This window comes from Chiloscyllium plagiosum, chromosome 4 (assembly GCF_004010195.1).
Source record: "Chiloscyllium plagiosum isolate BGI_BamShark_2017 chromosome 4, ASM401019v2, whole genome shotgun sequence".
Lineage (NCBI taxonomy): Eukaryota > Metazoa > Chordata > Chondrichthyes > Orectolobiformes > Hemiscylliidae > Chiloscyllium > Chiloscyllium plagiosum.
This window is the reverse complement of record NC_057713.1, coordinates 54,058,623-54,076,519: the sequence shown is the minus strand read 5'-3', so window position 1 is coordinate 54,076,519 and position 17,897 is coordinate 54,058,623. Positions and strand designations below refer to the sequence as shown.

The following is a 17,897-nucleotide window of genomic DNA, read 5'->3' as shown; positions in this document are numbered from 1 at the left end:
CATGAGTCCTATTTTATCACAAACTTCCAAGTACTCGGAGAAAGTAGGGATTGCAGATGCTGGAGTTCAGAGTCAAAAAGTATAGTGCTGGAAAAGCACAGCCGGTCAGGCAGCATCCGAAGAGCAGGAAAGTCGACGTTTCGAGTATAAGCTCTTCATCAGGAATGTGGGGGGGGAGCTAAGAAACAACTGGGAGGGGGTGGGGCTGGGGGGAAGGTAGCTGGGAAAGTGATAGGTAGTTCAGGTTGGGAGGTGATGGGGGATAGGTCAGAGTGGAGGGTGGAATGGATAGGTGGGAAGGAAGATGGACAGGTAGGACAGTTCAAGAGGGTGGTGCCAAATTGGAGGGTTGGATCAGGGATAAGATGGGAGGAGGGGAGATCAGGAAACTGGTTAAATCGACAATGATCCCGGGTGGTTGGAGGGAAAATAGCCCCAGCCTATTCAGCCTCTCCCTGTAGCTCAAACCTCCAACTCTGGCAACATTCTAGTCAATCTTTTCTGAACCCTTTCAAGTTTCACACCACCCTTCCTACAGCAGGGAGACCAGAACCGAATGCAGTATTCCATAAGTGGCCTAACTAATGTCCTGTTCAGCCACAACATGACATCCCAACTCCTATACTCAATGCACTGATCAGCAAAGGCAAGCACACCAAACACCACCTTCACTGCCCTGTCTACCTGCAACTCTACGTTCAAGGAACTATGAACCTGCACTCCAATGTCTCTTTGTTCAGCAACATTCCCCAGGACCTTTCCATTAAGTGTTTAAGTCTGCCCTGACTTGCCTTTCCAAAATGCAGCACCTTACAGTTATGAAAATTAAACTCCATCTGTCACTCCTTGGCCCATTCACAAAAACACCAAGTCAACCAACTACTGTTTACTTTGGTACTCTAGGCCAGTTTTGAATCCAACTCGCCATAGATTCCACAACTTTTACTCTTGTGATCAGTGTGCCACATTCAATCTTATCAAAGGTTTTACTGAAATTAATACTGGCTACATCAAATGCACAAATCTCATCGACTGTCCTTGTTTTGCAACCAGACATAGTTTTGCTTTAAGAAGTATGTACTGACTGTTTTCTTAGTCTGTGTGATTTAGATGAAGATTTATCTTGCTCTTCAATTTTTTTCCATTCTCCACAACTGAGATTAAGCTACATAGTCCATTTTTGCATTCCTTCTTCAAAACTGATATAATGTTATATGTGGCTCCAGTCTTCTGGCACCACATCTGTAGCCAGAGGGGATTGCAAAATACTGGTCAGAACCTCCTCTCTTCTCATTTCCCTTGCAGTCTGCAATGGATGAAGCAATGCTGTAAACATCTATCACCCTCGTCCCTCACTGTGCACAGGTTATCCTTATGGTAGCTCATCGGCCCTGCTCTTTAGTTATTAATTTGAAGATGCTGTATTTAAAAAAAACTTCGAATTTTCCTTGATTTTACTTGCCACTATTTTCCACATTCTCTCTTTGTTTGCTGAAATTCCTTTTTGTTTTCAACTATTGGTTGCCTGAACCTATGTTAAGTCCTGTAATTTCAAGGTCATCCAGCTGCTAAGCAACAAATTTTAATAAAGATGCAAGGTTGAGCAGGAGGGAGGGACTGACATGAAAGGTTAAAATTGTTAATCTGTATTGACATGAGGCACACTGGATAAGAGGAGTATTGCTCTCATTCTGGAAATGGTACTTGAGTTATTGATAGTGACATACAAAGTCAATTGCTTTTATGTGTTTAAAATTTTGGATTGAGGTATTTTATACAAGCACATGACTGCAGCTGTGAACTACTGTTGTGTAGAATGATTTTACGCATTGGTAATTCAGGTATTAAATATCAAGACAAAAACTTGTTCATATATAATATATAAACTAAATATCAAACAAAGTTGTACATTAAACCACATCGAGATACAAGGCTAGAAACTTGGCCAAAGAGCTGGATTTTAAGGAGTTTTATAAAGGAAGACAGCGAAGTACAGAGATGAAGAAGTTTATGAAGGGAACATCAGTTTAGGACATGATAGTTGAAGTGGAGATAAACTTAATTGGCCCTCAACCTGCTCTGCCATTCAACAAAATCATGGCGTTCCTTTTGTGGACTCAGCTCCACTTACCCACACGCTCACCATAAGCCTTAATTTCTTTACTGTTCAAAGATCTATCTGTCTTTGTCTTAACATTCAGCAAGCTGGCCTCGACTGCTTCACCAGGGAGGGAATTCCACAGATTCACAACCCTTTGGGAGAAGAAGTTCCTCCTCGACTTAGTCCTAAATCTGCTCCTCCTTATTTTGAGGCTTTGCCCCCAAGTTCTGGTCTCATCCGTCAGTGGAAACAAACTCCCTGCTTCAATCTTATCTATTCCCTTCATAATTTTATATGTTTCTGGAACATCCCCCCTCATTCTTCTAAATTTCAATGCATACAGTCCCAAACTACTCAATTTCTTTTCATAAGCCAACTCTCTCAACTCTGGAATCAACCTAGTGAAACTTCTCTGCACCAGCTCCAGTGCCAGTACATTCTTTCTCAAGTAAGGAGACCAAAATTGTACACAGTACTCCTGGTGTGGCCTCACCAGTACCCGATAACCTCCCTGTTTTTAAACTCTATTCCTCTAGCAATGAAGAATGATACTCCATATGTCTTCTTAATTGCCTGCTAGACCTGCAAACTAACTTTGTGATTCATGTACAAGGGCACCCAGATCCCTTTGCACAGCAGCATGCTGCAATTTTTCTTCATTTAAATAATTGTCCATTTTGCTGTTATTCCTACCGAAATGGATAACTTCACATTTACCAACATTGTACTCCATCTGCCAGACTCTTGCCCACTAACTAAACCTGTCTATATCCCTCTGCAGACTTGCAGTGTCCTCTGCACACTTCGCTCGACCACTCATCTTAGTCTCATCTGCGAACTTTGACACACTACACTTGAGCCTTAACTCCAAATCATCGATGCAAATTGTAAACAATTGTGGTCCCAACTCTGTCCATTCTAATTCATTACATGGAAACACACCTGTTGGACTATAGCCTGGTGTTAGGTAATTTTTAACTTTGTCCACCCCAGTCTAACACCGGCACCTCCACATCATAAATGCACTATCTGTAACGCTGTGCACCTTTATCTTATGCAGCAGCCTTTGTGCCAGCATCTTGTCGAATGCCTTTGGGAAATCCAAATACATAACATCCACCCGTTGTCCACCACACTCGTAATGTCCTCAGACAATTTCGATTTAATTCGTTAACCCTGACCTGCCTTTCATGAACCCATGCTGTGTTTGTCCAGCGGGACAATTTCTATTCGGATGCCTCACTATTTCTCTCTTAATGATAGATTCAAGCATTTTTCCCACACCAGAAGTTAAGCTAACAGGCCTATAGTTACCCACCTTTTGTCTATCTTTTTTTTAAACAGTGGAATTACATTTGATGTGTTTCAATTTGCCGGAATCATCTCAGTGTCCAGTGAATTTTGGTAAATTACCATGAGCACATTTGCTAATTCCCCTGCCATCTCTATTAGTACCCTGGGATACATGCTATCAGAACCAGGAGATTTGTCTGCCTTTAGCCCCATTAGCTTGTCCAACCCTACCTCTTTAGTGAAAATGATCGTTTCTCGGTCTCCATTTGTCATAGCCTCCTGATGTGAAGACCAACACAAAATATCTGTTCAACTTGTCGCCCATTTCCTGATTTCTTATTATTAAAACCCCAATTCTCATCCTCTAAGGGACCAAGGTTCACCTGCTGCTGTTTTTCATTTTATATATTTGTTGAAACCTTTGCTGTTTATGTTTGTATTCTGAACTTGTTTACTCTCATAATCTATTTTACCTTTTTTACAGCTTTTCTCGTGGCTTTCTATTGATCTTTAAAGCTTTCCCAATCCTCTAGTTTCTCAGTAATCTTTGTCACTTTGTATGCATTAGCTTTCAATTTGATAGCCTCCTTTATTTCCTTAGTTATCCATGGCTGATTATCCCTTTTCCTACAGTCCTTCCTTTTCAGTGTACTTTTGCTGGGCACTGTGAAACATCGCTTTGAAAGTCGTCCACTGTTCCTCAATTAACTCACCATATAGTTTTTGTTCCCAGTTTACTTTAGTCAACTCCTCCCTGATCCCATTGTTGTCTCCCATGTTTAAGCACAAGACACTGGTATTGGATTTGACTTTCTCACCCTCCATCTGTATTTTAAATTCAACTAAACTGTGATCACTCCTTTCGAGAAGATTCCTAACTATATGATCATTAGTTATTCCTGTCTCAATACACAGAACCAGATTGAGGAAAGTTTGCTCCCTCCTAGGTTCCATTATATGGAAACTATCACAGATACATTCTATGAATTCCTACTAAAGACTGCCTTTACTGACTTGGTTTGACCAATCAATATGTAGATTAAAATCTCCCGTGATAATTGCTATACCATTTTTAAATGCTTAATTTTTACATGTTATTCTTTGTTTATTGCCTACCCTATTGAATCTTAATTAATGCATCAGAAGAACGTTTTTTTCAACATTCTCTCTTTTTCTGTCCCACCTGGTGTCCACTCAGCTTAGTGCTTCACTGCAGTAGTAGCTGCACTCAGCTGCTCAACTGCCTTGCTTTTTATTTACTATCTTGATTCTCTTTTTGTTAAGCCCCCACCCACTCTAGCTAGCTCAGAGCCTCCCCTTAGATTCCTATCCCTCTGCCAAACTATTTAAGGTCCATTCAGTGCTAGCAAAACCACCTGAAGAATGTTGGTCCCATCACTGCTTGGGTAAAGACCATTCATCTTGAATAGGTTCCACCATCCTCAGAAATGGTCTCAATTATTCAGAAATCTAAAGCCCTCCCACCTAACACCACTTCCCAGCGACATATTAAACTGCCTAATCTATCAATTGCTAACCTCACGGAGCAAATGCCACAGGTAATCTGGAGATGACTACCTTTTGAGGTCCCGGCTTTCAATCTGGCCTCTAACTCCCCTACATTCATCCCTCAGGACCTCATTCCTTCTCTTACCTATGTCATTGGTACCATGGTGTACCACAACCACTTGGTGAGTTACCTTTTGCACCCCCCCACCAAAATGCCCTGCAGCTGCTCAGAACCCGTGCACCAGGGAGACACCACACCATCCTGTTGTCACTACAGCAACTGCAGAAGGCCTCTCTGTTCCCCTAACGATTTAGTCTCCAATCACTACAGTCTTAACTGCCTTGGGGGTCTCCTACATTACTTGCCTTGTCTTATGTTGACATGTATCAGTCATCCACTCCTATCCTCCTGCACCAATTTACACTATGGGGTGACCACCGCCTTGTACATACTATCCATGTAACTCTCATTCTCTCCTATGCTCCTCAGTGCCTCCAGGCCTTGCTCAAGCTCCATAATCCAGCATTCAAGTTGGAGGTACTGACAGCACCTGCTGCACACGTGTTGCTCATCAATGCAATCAACATCCAAGAAATCTCACTATTACGATTTGGAGCATACAGCTTGAAGGAGCTGGTCTACCATCCCTTTAATTAACCTAAAAATCAGCCCCTTGAAAAAAAAACTAAATCTAATTCTCACTAACACACACTAACACTTAACTCGTAAGTATAGTAATTTCAACAGGTTATTTGGTTAGAGTAAGAAAATTAAAGAGTTGTACTCATTCCTCAAACAGCCAATCACTTACCAGTTTGGCTGTGATGTCGCTCAGGGATCTCGCGCTTCCTCTTATCAGAAACTGTTTAAATATACCTGTTTACTTGGTCCCTGGTCACTGCTCGCCCTCCCTTAACCACTGGAACTCTCGCTGCTAATGTCCCTCTCGCGATTTCCTGGCCTCTTTGTTCTTTGAAAGCTCTTTACATCAAGGTTACTTTTTGATTTTTTTTTGGGAACTGTCTTTTGGTTTTCAAGGGTTCTTTTCATTCTCAAGAACTCATTTATTAAGTGATGCAGTCACATTAGTAACAATATCTTCTGAGTTTGCATTGACATATAGAGATTTTGCTCTTGCGCAGAAGCAGAATTCATCAATATTCTCAATAATTGTTAAACCTGCATTAAACTTAAAGCAACAATGCTCAAGGAAAGCATTAATTTCCTGGAGACGACAGTATATGAATTGATACAAAGAAATACTGTACAATTCAGTACAGCACAAGAACAGGCCTCTCGGCTCACTAAGCCTGTGCTGATTTCTAATCCTTAAGTAGATCCACTACTTACCGCCCAAGCACAATTTTTATCCAACTGTTCACCTCCCATTCATATGTCTATCAAGAGATGCCTTAAACATGGCTAATATGCCTGCTTACCCACCTTTACTGTCAGTGCATACCCACCACTCTTTATGTGAAAGATCTTCCCCCTGCTCTTCTCCCCTAAACTTTCCCCCTGTCACTTTGAATCTGTGCCCTCTTGCAGTTGACCTTTTCACCCTGGGAAAAAGCCTCTGACTATCCACCCTATCTATGCCTCTCAGAATTTTGTAGACCTTTATCAGATCACAGCTCAGCCTCCATCTTTCCAGTGAAAACAATCCAAGTTTACACAAGCTCTGCTCATATCTAAAACCCTGCAGATCAGGCAACATCTTGTACCACTTCCTCTGCACTCTCTCCTAAGTCTCCATGTCCTTCTGGTAGTGTGGCAACCAGAACAATATTCCAAATGTGGTCTCACTAACGTTTGATACAACTGTAACATAACTTGCTGACTTTTATATTCAAAACACTGGCCAATTTAGGCAAGCGCATTGTATGCCTTCTTTACCACCTTATCCACCTGTGTTGCCACTTCCAGGAATCTGTGGATCTGTACGTTCTGATCCCTTTCTATGTCACTCCTTCTAAGGGTTCTATCATTTATTATATAATGCATATCTGAGTTTTATCTTCCAAAGTGCATCACCAAATAGGAACACATTAAAAGTATTTTTCTGAAATGGTGATGCAAGTTTCTACATGCTTTAAAAAATCCCACCACCTTCAGCACACCTTCCGTAGATTTAGGAGATCACAGCTAATGTCTTTCAATCTCATACATACAAAGCCAAAAGTTTTTAATCAAACAATTACTACCCTGTTTCTGCATCTCAGATTTCAATCTCCAATTTGAATACAAGACATCTACAGCACAGAAAAGGGCCCTTTCACTTATCAAGTCTGCACCACTCAAAAACAACCACCTAACTGTGTGAATATTCAAGGTCTTTTCCCCAGAGGAGTTCAAAACTGGAAGGCATAGGTTTAAGTGAGATGGGAAGAAATTAAAAGGGACCGAAGGGCCAACATTTTTGTGCAGAGGGTGGTGCGTGTATGGAATGGACTGCCAGAGAAAGTGGTATAAGTTGGTACAATTGCAGCATTTAAAGAGCATCTGGTTGGATAGATGACTAGGAAGGGTTTAGAGGGATCTGGGCCAAATGCTGGCAAATAGGACTAGATTAATTCAGGATATCTCGTTGGCATGGACGAGTTGGACTGAATCGCCTGTTACCATGCTGTACATCTCTATGACTCTGTGACTGTAACTGCCTCTGTAGCAATTCTCTCCTCCCGTATATCATGTTTCCACCCCCTTCCCCTTCTGCAGTCTCCTTCTCCTCCTCCTTGCAGCCTCTTTTCCCTCAATCCCCCTTCAGTAGTTTTCCTCTCCCTTCCTTTGCTGTCTTTCATCTCTCTCTGACCCCCACTTCCTGTCTCTCCACATTCCCCTTCAATCTCTAACTTCCACCCACCTGCTTGCAGCCTCCTAAATCCATCTTCTTACAGCATATGTGTTCTACACGCTTCTCCTTGAAGTCAGCTTCAATCTCCTTTCCCTACAGATATTCCCCCTCTGCTGTAAGTGTCTCGCAACCTCATCAGCATGCCACCCCCCCATCCCCAAACGCCTTGATACCCAGCTGGTGACCCTCTATTGCCCTGATAAAAGACCTGGCGGATGGCACCCAGTGACTTACTCACCGCTGCTACTTACCTTCCAAACTGCTCACTACACCTCCCATTATGGGCGGTTTCTTTCCTATGTTTGCTATTGATAGGCCCGATCAGCAGCATGTATGGGAGAGGAACAGCTTCTAGCTCCTCACCAACATGGTATTCCCTAGCACAGATGAGGCTTTCCAATGATTTATCGCCCTCACAATTGATTTTGATTTCCTCCGGTTGTTTAGGGGTGAGGTTGACTGCTGTCCCCATATGTTTTAATTGCTGATATGACGTGTTTAAATTAAACTCAGATTCATAAGAGACCAGATTTGGGGGAGTGCAGATATCTTAGACCTGAGTTGAGCAGTAGGGGTGTGTCCTTGGAATTTAGAAATAAGTATAACTCTTTTAAAATCAGGATGTTGCTGGAATGGGAACCAATATCAGTCAGCAACCATTGGAGTGATGAACTGGACTTGGTACAAATTAGGCCTCAATGAGTGACAACATCACAAAAATATGATAAAAATCGTCAATAAGAACTTTTCCAATTTTGTTTTAAGCACATTTTGGAATTTTCTTCATACAGTTGTTATTTATGTCATACCCCAACTTTTAAAATCTGAGTTCGGTATTACCTAACTGCTACCTCTTCAAACTAGGCTGCAAAGTAGATAATTTGTTGCTGAAAGAGTTAAGAAGTTGATGCTGACTTAGAACCTGCTATTGTTTAGTGTGGTAATGAAATCTGACTGAGTTTTCAATAGAAAGCAGATTTGAAATTTATTGCTTATTGTGCCCTTGGAACAGAAGTGAAACCCACCAGAGTTACAGGGTCATTGCCACAAACCAGGTTAAATTTACTGCTTTTTATATTGCTGCAATTGGACCCAAGCCCCTTATCAGTAAAGCTTTTGTGGAAAACTTGCGAGCCGTGTAGCAAATGGGGACGGGTGACTGTGTGACACTTTGTATTTAAATTCGTGGCCAGGTGCTAGAAGGAAGCAAAATCAACTGAGTTGACATCGATGAATGCAGCAGGCCTGAAGTGAAGCAGAAACAAATGCAGAGGTCATAGGGCGGAAGAATGAGGGTCAGTGAGGCACTCTGGGGGGTGTATTTTGTTACTTTGTCAAGTAAGCATGCTTTCAAATCTTTGATAAACCTTGATTTGTGATTTTTTTCATGAAAGTGGAAAGCGTATTTTTCTCAGAATGACTTGAAGAATTATCTAGCTTTTATGAATTGTCATCCTTCCAGCTGCATATCTATCATATTTAATATTTTTACAACATAGACAATTATGCAAGATAAAACTTGTTCCTGCTGAGGTTATATTCCCCTCAGATTTCTACAAATTCTGAATTCAGGATTTTATGCTTGACAGAAAATTAGCAGAATTATGAAATGCACAATCCTTAAAATTTGTTTCATGTTATTCAGCCATAGCCTATGATGAATATTTCTTTTAAAATATTGATGCGATTCCTGAAGTGCTAATTATTTTTAAAAGTCTTGAATGTTTTCACATAAAATCATTCCTGAAGTTGGATCATTTAGGGTCAGGAGCAAGCCTTTGTATATGAAGATGAATGAAATACCACAAAGGTCATCCTCTTGGGATCTGGCACGTGCCAGAAGAAAGCTTTCTGCTTCGCAGAACATTCTTTAATTCAAGCCAGTGTCCAACATACTACAAACTGGATGGAGCATTTTAGAGAGCAATTGAAAAATTTAATTTAAATCCAACAAGAAAGGAATCTCATAGCAAATGATAGAAAATTCCAAAGATGTTGGTGAAATTAGTTTTTGTGAAGTGGTGTATCTGTTTAAACTACTGGGAATAAGGCTGTAAAACAACTGTAGTAATGTTTGAGATTCTTCAGAACTAGAAGTGTTTACTTTACCAAAGAATCTGTGGTATGTCAAGGAACAGGGGTGCTTAGATGGAGTCTTCTGGCAATTGACAAAAACATTCCTTTTAGTGATGACCAAAGAATTTCCAAAGCAATAAACAAATAGAATTCAAACCACACCTAATCTTGGAAACACAGATGTGTATATACTGTTGAGATACTTTCAGATTCCAATTTTCTATTTTAAATTTAAAGCATTTCTGCTGAGAGAAGGTTTTATTTTTTTTTCTGCAGTTATAATCCAAAAAGGGGATCTTATAAAAAGAGAAGAATCCTCACACTGTCACGGGAAGAAAATAACTGGACAAAATTTCACTTTTTTGAAGCTTTTACTCTAACAAAATGACTAAAATTAACAGTGACACATTAATTAGGAAGGATATTACAAATTGTTATGCCACGGGGTAAACCCTCTGCTTAATTTAAGATCAGCAAAGATTTATCCCATGTAGTAATCTGTAAAACTTCAAGTGGCCAAGAACTATTTCGAATAAAAATTAACAACTTTATTATTTAAAGTATAACAGAGAATAATTAACTACAACTATTTACAATTCCTTACTCTAACCTATTGGTTACCTTCACTCTTAAATACTAGTCTGATAAAACTCCCAATTAAGATTTACAAAACAATACTTCTTATCTCGAAGCCAGGCTCTTCTATTTTGGTTCTTCTATTTGGATCTTCCTGTGTCTTTTTTTCTTCTTCTTAGGGATGGTGCTTCCCAGGTTACTGATCGAAAAAGATACTTTTAAGAGAGCTATTTTTCAGGCAGTCTTTTACATGCTGGGGCTTGGCAGTTCTCCTCCAGCTGTTCAATATTTCCCCAGTCTTATACCCCAGAGCATTGGATTGTGTCAATGGCTTTTAAGATTGACAATATACTCAATTTAAACTTGATTGGAATTTGGTATATTTCGGGGTATAATTTAAACTGATCGGCCTAATTCGAATCTGTTTTTTGTCGTTTCCAGGCAACCAACTACTCCAGTAGCTGGAGCACATGTTACATTGTATCTTATTGAGAACATTTGGTGCTGTCACAGTTAGCTTTCAACTTTCTTAAGAGGTATAGTTCACCCACATCTTCATAACACCTCCCCCCTTAAGAAAAAAATGAACCATCATAATGAAAAGATGGCTTCATTTTATTTACTTTTAAATTACCCGAACATACAGATAACATTAATGTAAGTTCACATTAACTTCTTCCCATATAGGTGTGTGTATACATAAACGTTAAATAAAGACCGACCTCATCTAAACTCTATCAGTTAAATCCACGATTATATTCTTCTGACCTGCAACATGTGTGATTTATAAATTAAAAGTCTGTAACATAAGACCCCAATGAAATAGTCTCATATTCTTATCTTTAAAATATTCCAAGAATGGAAGTGGATTGTGATCCATGTACACAACTGTCTCCGACACATTGTTCATGATGTACACATTAAAATGTTGTAAGGCCAGTACCAAGCTCAATAGTTTTTCGATTGTGGAGTATTCCTTCTGATGGATGTTGATCTTCTTCGAAAAGTAACCAACTGGCAGTTCAATCCCATCCTCCTCTTCCTGTAGGAGTGCAGCTCCAATTCCAATGTCACTAGTATCGATGGCGACTTTAAAAGGTTTTGAAAAGTTTGGTGTAGCTAAAACTGGTTTGGTGGTTAATATTGATTTCAAATGGTTGAATGCCTCCTGGCATGGTTCTGTCCACCAAAACTTTGTATTCTTCTTCAGCAAACCAATTAATGGTGCCACTACACTGCTGAAATTTGGAACAGACTTCTGATAGAATCTGTTGAGTCCGTAGAATCGAAGCACCTCTTTCTTCGAGATTGGTCGGGGAAATTCCTTGATGGTCTTCGTCTTGGCGTTCTGTGGAGTCAACCATCCATGATCGATGTTATGTCCCAAGAACATCACCTATGCTTTCGTGAATTCAGTTTTATTTAAGTTTATCACCAGTTTTGCTTCTCGTAGTCATTAAAGAGCTCTGTCAACTGTACCATGTGATCTTTCCAGGACTTACTAAAGATTACTACATCGTCCAAATAGACTGCATTGTTTGTTAACCCATCCACAACTCTGTTCATGTGTCTTTGGAATGTGGTGGGTGTATTCTTCATTCCAAACGGCATTACTGTAAACTGATATAGCCCATTTGGGGTTACAAACACAAAAATGTCTTTTGCTGTCTCTGATAAAGGTACCTGCCAGTAACCACGCATTAAGTCCAACTTGGTGATGTAACTGGCTTGTCCGGCTTTCTCGATACAGTCCTCCAATCTAGAAATTGGATAAGAGTCTGATTTTGTAATGGCATTGACCTTCCGATAATCCACGCAGAATCTTTGAGTCCCATCCAGTTTGGGAACTCAGATGATCAGCGAATTCCACCCACTCTGGCTTGGTTCGATGATGTCCTCATCGAGCATGGCCTCCACCTCCTTCTGAACCTGTCTGGCTTTGTAAGGATTGAGCCGATAGGGGTGTTGTTTTATCGGAGCAGTATTCTCTACGTCTACATCATGTACAATAGCATTAGTCCTCCCCATCTGATTCTTACATATGTCCTTGTACTGTAGTAACAAATCTTTCAACTCTGTTCTGTGCTCCTGAGACGGAGAGCTTACTAACCTATCCCAATCCTCAAGGACTTCTTCATTTTTAAATCTATTTTGAGGCACCTCAAAATCCATATTGTCTGGATTTGATTCCTCACTCTGCGGGGCAGCAACTAACACCTATTTCTCCACTTCTTTCTCTTTAGTGTAATATGGTTTCAGCATGTTCACATCACATACTTGATACCTTTTCTTTCTATCTAGCATCTTTACTAAATAGTCCACCTGATTCAACTTTTTCTCAATTTGATAGGGACCACTTAAACCTGGATTTGAAGGGATCTCCTATCACTGGTAACAGTACTAACATGTTATCCCCTCGGGAAAACATCCAAGTCTCAGAGCTTTTATCTGCCACCTGCTTCATTCTATACTGTGCCCTCTTTAGATACTGTTTAGCTAACGCATGTACTCTATTTAATCTCTCCCTCACCTCTGATACATAATCTAAGTGTGAGATCTCTGACTTTAGTCCTGTCAGTTTTTCTTTAATTAATTTCAAAGGGCCTCTCACTTCATGACCGAATATTAACTCGAAGAGAGTAAACTGAGTAGATTTGTTTTGGGGCAACTCTATCGGCAAACAATACGAATGGGATACCTTTATCCCAATCATTCGGGTAATCCTGACAGTATGCTCTCAACATGGTCTTCAAGGTCTAATACCATCTTTCTAAATCAATTTTTGCGTTAAATTCTTATTGAACAAATACAACCCTCATGTAGTAACAAGTCCTTGCATTCCTTGTTGCACAAATATGGGATCACCTGTAAACTTTCAACAGTCTCTGTTTTATTGGGTCTCTCAATTCCCATCCAATAGTTTTGGTTTTTGAGTTGTATTCACCTGCTGGTTTATTCCATTTAAAATCCTCAGAGACAGTTAGCACTAACAAGGTGCATGACCACAGACTCACTCTCACTGGGTTATAACTATTCTGATGGCAAGGTATTCCCACATTCTGCAGATACTCCTTCTCTGAATGTTTAAATGCTGTGATGGGCTCTGGCACTACTACAACAGCAACAGTGGGTATTGTCCAATTCACAAACCCCTGCTTTTGCAATCTTCATGGTTCTAAGCTTTCTGACTGTATAATACAAGTACAGTCTGTGCTCTATTTTCAGAAGCATGTTTCAATACCAGTCCCTGTTTGAGATCTACCAAACAGAAAACTGTTCCACTTAGAAAGAGCCTTGCCTGTTTATTTTTTGCACAAACTCAAAGTCTTTTGCACTGCCAAAGAAAGAAAACTGGCTAACCACATCAAGCACTTAATTTTCTATTTTCCCATAGCTAATTAGCTGTTCCCTTTCATGGTAGCTTGAACGCACATTACATTTCTTGGAACCTAATGATATTACAATCAGGAAATCTATCAACATTCTTTCAAAGTGCACCCGAGCCCATTTTGTTCTTAAAGCGATATTAACCAATGAAAACAGAAGCTTTTTCCAACACATGGCTCAGCACCAGTGTTCCTTCTAAGCTGTGTTGCTGTGTAACTGCTGTGAGGTTCCATGCATACTGATCAGTATGAAATGCATTGAGGTCTGCACACCCAAAACATATAATTAGAGAGCATATTGGTCAGCACAGCAAACCATTTGTTGGCTACTAATCAAAGAGTGAAACATTGCATGTGAAATAAGGCATTAATTATACCTTTGTTCTCAAACTAACTACCAAGCATAGGAGCACAAGGAGTCTGTCACTATGGTGATATGAAATCACATGATACTGGAACAAGAATTTGTCGACTTCAGTCTAACTTTTTAAAATTAGATTAGATTCTCTAGTGTGGCAACAGGCCCAACCGCCCCGCCGAAGAGAAACCCACCCAAACCTATTCTCCTACCCTACATTTACCCCTGACTAACACACCTAACACTGGGCAATTTAGCATGGCCAATTCACCTGTCCTGCACATCTTTGGATTGTGGGAGGAAACCGGAGCACCTGGAGGAAACCCACACAGACACAGGGAGAATGTGCCACTTACACTCCTTTGTATACAGTTCAGTCAAATGTTCACTTACAAGAGTAGAAAGCGGACCTTAGTACATGTAGTAGATGATGACCAGACCCACGGAACCAGAGGCAAGTGGCAGGAGCACCCGAATTGAAATCAAGTCAGCACAATGCTACAGCTGAAAGGTAAGGACAGCCCAGCAATCAAACTGAGATGCAAGGGAGATACCTGAAGAGAAAATCAGTGGTGATGGGAAAGAATGAGTGACAGACTGCGGGGCCCAACTTGGTATTGAACTGTGGACAGGGAACACCCATGCAAAAGCTGAAAAGATATGGGAGATACCTGCTACAGAGAATGTGGCAAACAACAAGAGAAAACTCATTATGTCATAAGGAGCAGTAAATTATTGTAAATCCTAAATAGAAAAGGATAACCACATAAGGGAGCGAGGAGGTCCAAACAATAAACCACTGAGGGACAGTTGGTACAAACGTTTGAAAAAATGTGGAGGGTATAGAAACATGACAGCCACAATTGTCTGTGTAGCAAATATACTAATGATGGAAAAAGTTTTGCCTTTACCAGAACTTCTAGAGAAAGTGACAAGGCCCTGACTAGGCTGTAGATTGGGTATAATGACACTGATGACTTACGATGTACCACAGTCCATCAGAACTCAATGTAAAACCTGACATGGTGTGTTGTAACCATAGTTGCTGACAATGCTGATGCCATTCTTGCCAGGAAAAGCATGGCATTAAGAAACTCCAATGTTCGAAGATGCAGTTAAAGCTTTCCATTCCTAATTCAGTTTTAGACACCAACAATATACTGTTGAAGAACAAACATTATTTAATTAGGCAATCAAGAGCAATGAAAGGCCGTTGTTTCCTTGCAGATAATTGCCAGTTTGAAATCTTGAATGAATACCTCATGCAGGACTGCATTAGCAGTGTGAATGAAGGATGAAACCCTAACAACATTTTTATAGTTTAAAGGAAACCATGTTATCACAGGCATTTTGCCAGATAAGCTGAACTTCACAAGCAGAACTTCTTAGGATTTTCTTAGGAATAGCTCACTGACTCAGTTCAGTCCACTTTGTTAATCTGAGGGCTACTAACATGTCAGGAAGGTTGCACATGTCCTTTCTTACAACTGACCCAATGTATATAGTTATATTTAATAAAGCCTGCTAATGTTATTTTATAAAAGCATTGACGTTATCTCACTACACTCCAGATACTGGAAATCTAAACTAAAAACAGTATTGGAATTAGGCACAGATGAAGCAGGAGAGAGAAACAGTGTTAAAAACTCAGGTTCATGGCCTTTCATCAGACTGAGGAAAAATTAGAGATATAGTAAGTTTTAAGAAGGGGATAGGTGGATTAAAGATATTAGAAAGCTCTGTGATGGACAGAAGATGAGAGAGAGATGAGAGAAATTGAGTGACCACAAGAGTTAGTCTTGGAGTGTCAAAGGCTGATAGGGAAAGAAAAAACTCAAAGAAACAAAAGAGTGTCAAGAGGTGGTGTGCTAAAGGAAAGAATGGTCAGAACAAGTGAAGATACGGAAGCAAAAGAAGTGGACAAGATTTGAAATCATTGTACTTTGTGTTAAATTTGCAAGGTTTTAAAGTGTTTAGCTGAAAGATGTTTCTGATGCTTATGTTGAAATTCATTGGAAAAGTGGAACACTGGAGAAAGGACAGAGGTGTCAGCATGAGATCAAGCTGGAGAATTAAAATCACAGACTGCCGGATGCTTTGGATGACGCTTGCTGACTGAGTGGTGGTGTACCACAAACTGTTTATCAAATATGCATTTGGTTTCTCTAATGTGGAGTAGGAACAAGTATGTATATAAAGTTAATGTCTGTATGCATCAATCACTTTCAACCAGGAGGAGTATTGGGGCATTGAACAGTGAGGATAGAGGAGCAAATAGGGCAAGTGTTAATCTCCTGTATTTACATGGAAAGGTGCCATGGAGAAGGGTGTGTGATGTACAGTGTTTGAGGAGTGGACCAGGGTACAACAAGTGGGATAGACCCTTTGTAATGTTAAAAGGGCAAGAGAAAGTGTTTGTGGTAATGTCCTGTTTGAGGTAGCTGAATTGACACTGGAGTGTACCTGCACAGTTACTGCCTTTGCTGTTTGAATTCAGCTGGACATTGGAGTGCGTCTGGGAAAATTAACAAACAGTGAAATTCACAACTGATCTTGAAGGAACTGTTTGGGTGAAGTTCACAGCACAGAATCAGATAAGTTAATTGTTTAAGTGGCCGACAGAAAGTCTGCAGTAGTGGGTCGAGTGGGTTCTTTTTTGATTGTATGTTTTTTTGAGCTATGTCTCTTGATTAAACTTAAAATATAAGCCATAGCTATTAATTTAATCTGGGGCAGTGTTTTGTAGAGGAATAAGACAGTTTTTTTTCTGGATCGTTAAATTGTGAAGGAGCAAAAATGGCCTTTAGTCGAGTGATGTGTGCTTCTTGTCAGATGTGGGAGTTGAAAGAGAGTTTAAGGGTTACTGTGGATTATATCTGCAATAAATGCTGTTGGATGCGAATCTTATCAGATCGAATGGATCGGTTGGAGAGACAGTTAGAAGCAATGAGGAATTTTCAACTGCAACAGTATGTGATGGATGGTAGTTATAGGAAGGGGGAAAGTCTCAGATACAGTCACATAGATGGGTTAACTCCAGGAAAGGTAAGAGAGATAGGCACCTAGTGCAGGAGAATTCTGTGACTAACCCCATTTCAAAGAAGTATGCTATTTCGGAAAATGTATGGGGTGATCGATTCACAGGGGAATGTATCTCTAACAGCCAAGTTTCTGGTATTGAGACTGGCTCTAATGTAACGAGGGGTACGTTGGGTTCCAAGAGATCAATTGTGTTAGTGGATTCTCTAGTCCGAGGTACAAACAGACGTTTCTGTGGCCAGCAGCTAAAAATCAGAATGGTATGTTGCTTCCCTGCCAGGATCAAGGATGTCTCAGAGAGGGTGCAGAATGTTCTCAAGGGGGAGAGGGGCCAGCAAGAGATCATTAACCACATTGGAACCAATGACACAAGAAGGAAAAGGTTTGGATTCTGAAGAGTTATTACAGAGTGTTAGGCAGGAATTTAAATAAGAGGTCCTCGAGAGTAGTATTATCTGGAATACTCCCGATGCTATGAGCTAGTGAGGGCAGGAATAGAAGGATAGAGCAGATGAATGCATGACTGAGGAGCTGGTGTATGGAGAAGGATTCATATTTTTGAATCATTGGAATCTCTTTTGGGGTAGAGGTGACCTGTACTAGAAGGACGGATTGCACCTAAATTGGAAGGAGACAAATATACTGGCAGGGAAATTTGCTAGAGCTGCTCGGGAGGATTTAAACTAGTAAGGTTGGGGGGTGGG

The 17,897-nt window shown here is 40.4% G+C and overlaps 1 protein-coding gene across 4 annotated transcripts in view; it reads left to right on the top strand.

Annotated features, from left to right (window-relative positions):
* greb1l (GREB1 like retinoic acid receptor coactivator) overlaps window positions 1-17,897 on the top strand; it is a 348,765-nt gene that overhangs the window by 173,430 nt on the left and 157,438 nt on the right. The gene's annotated exons all lie outside the window — the stretch shown is intronic.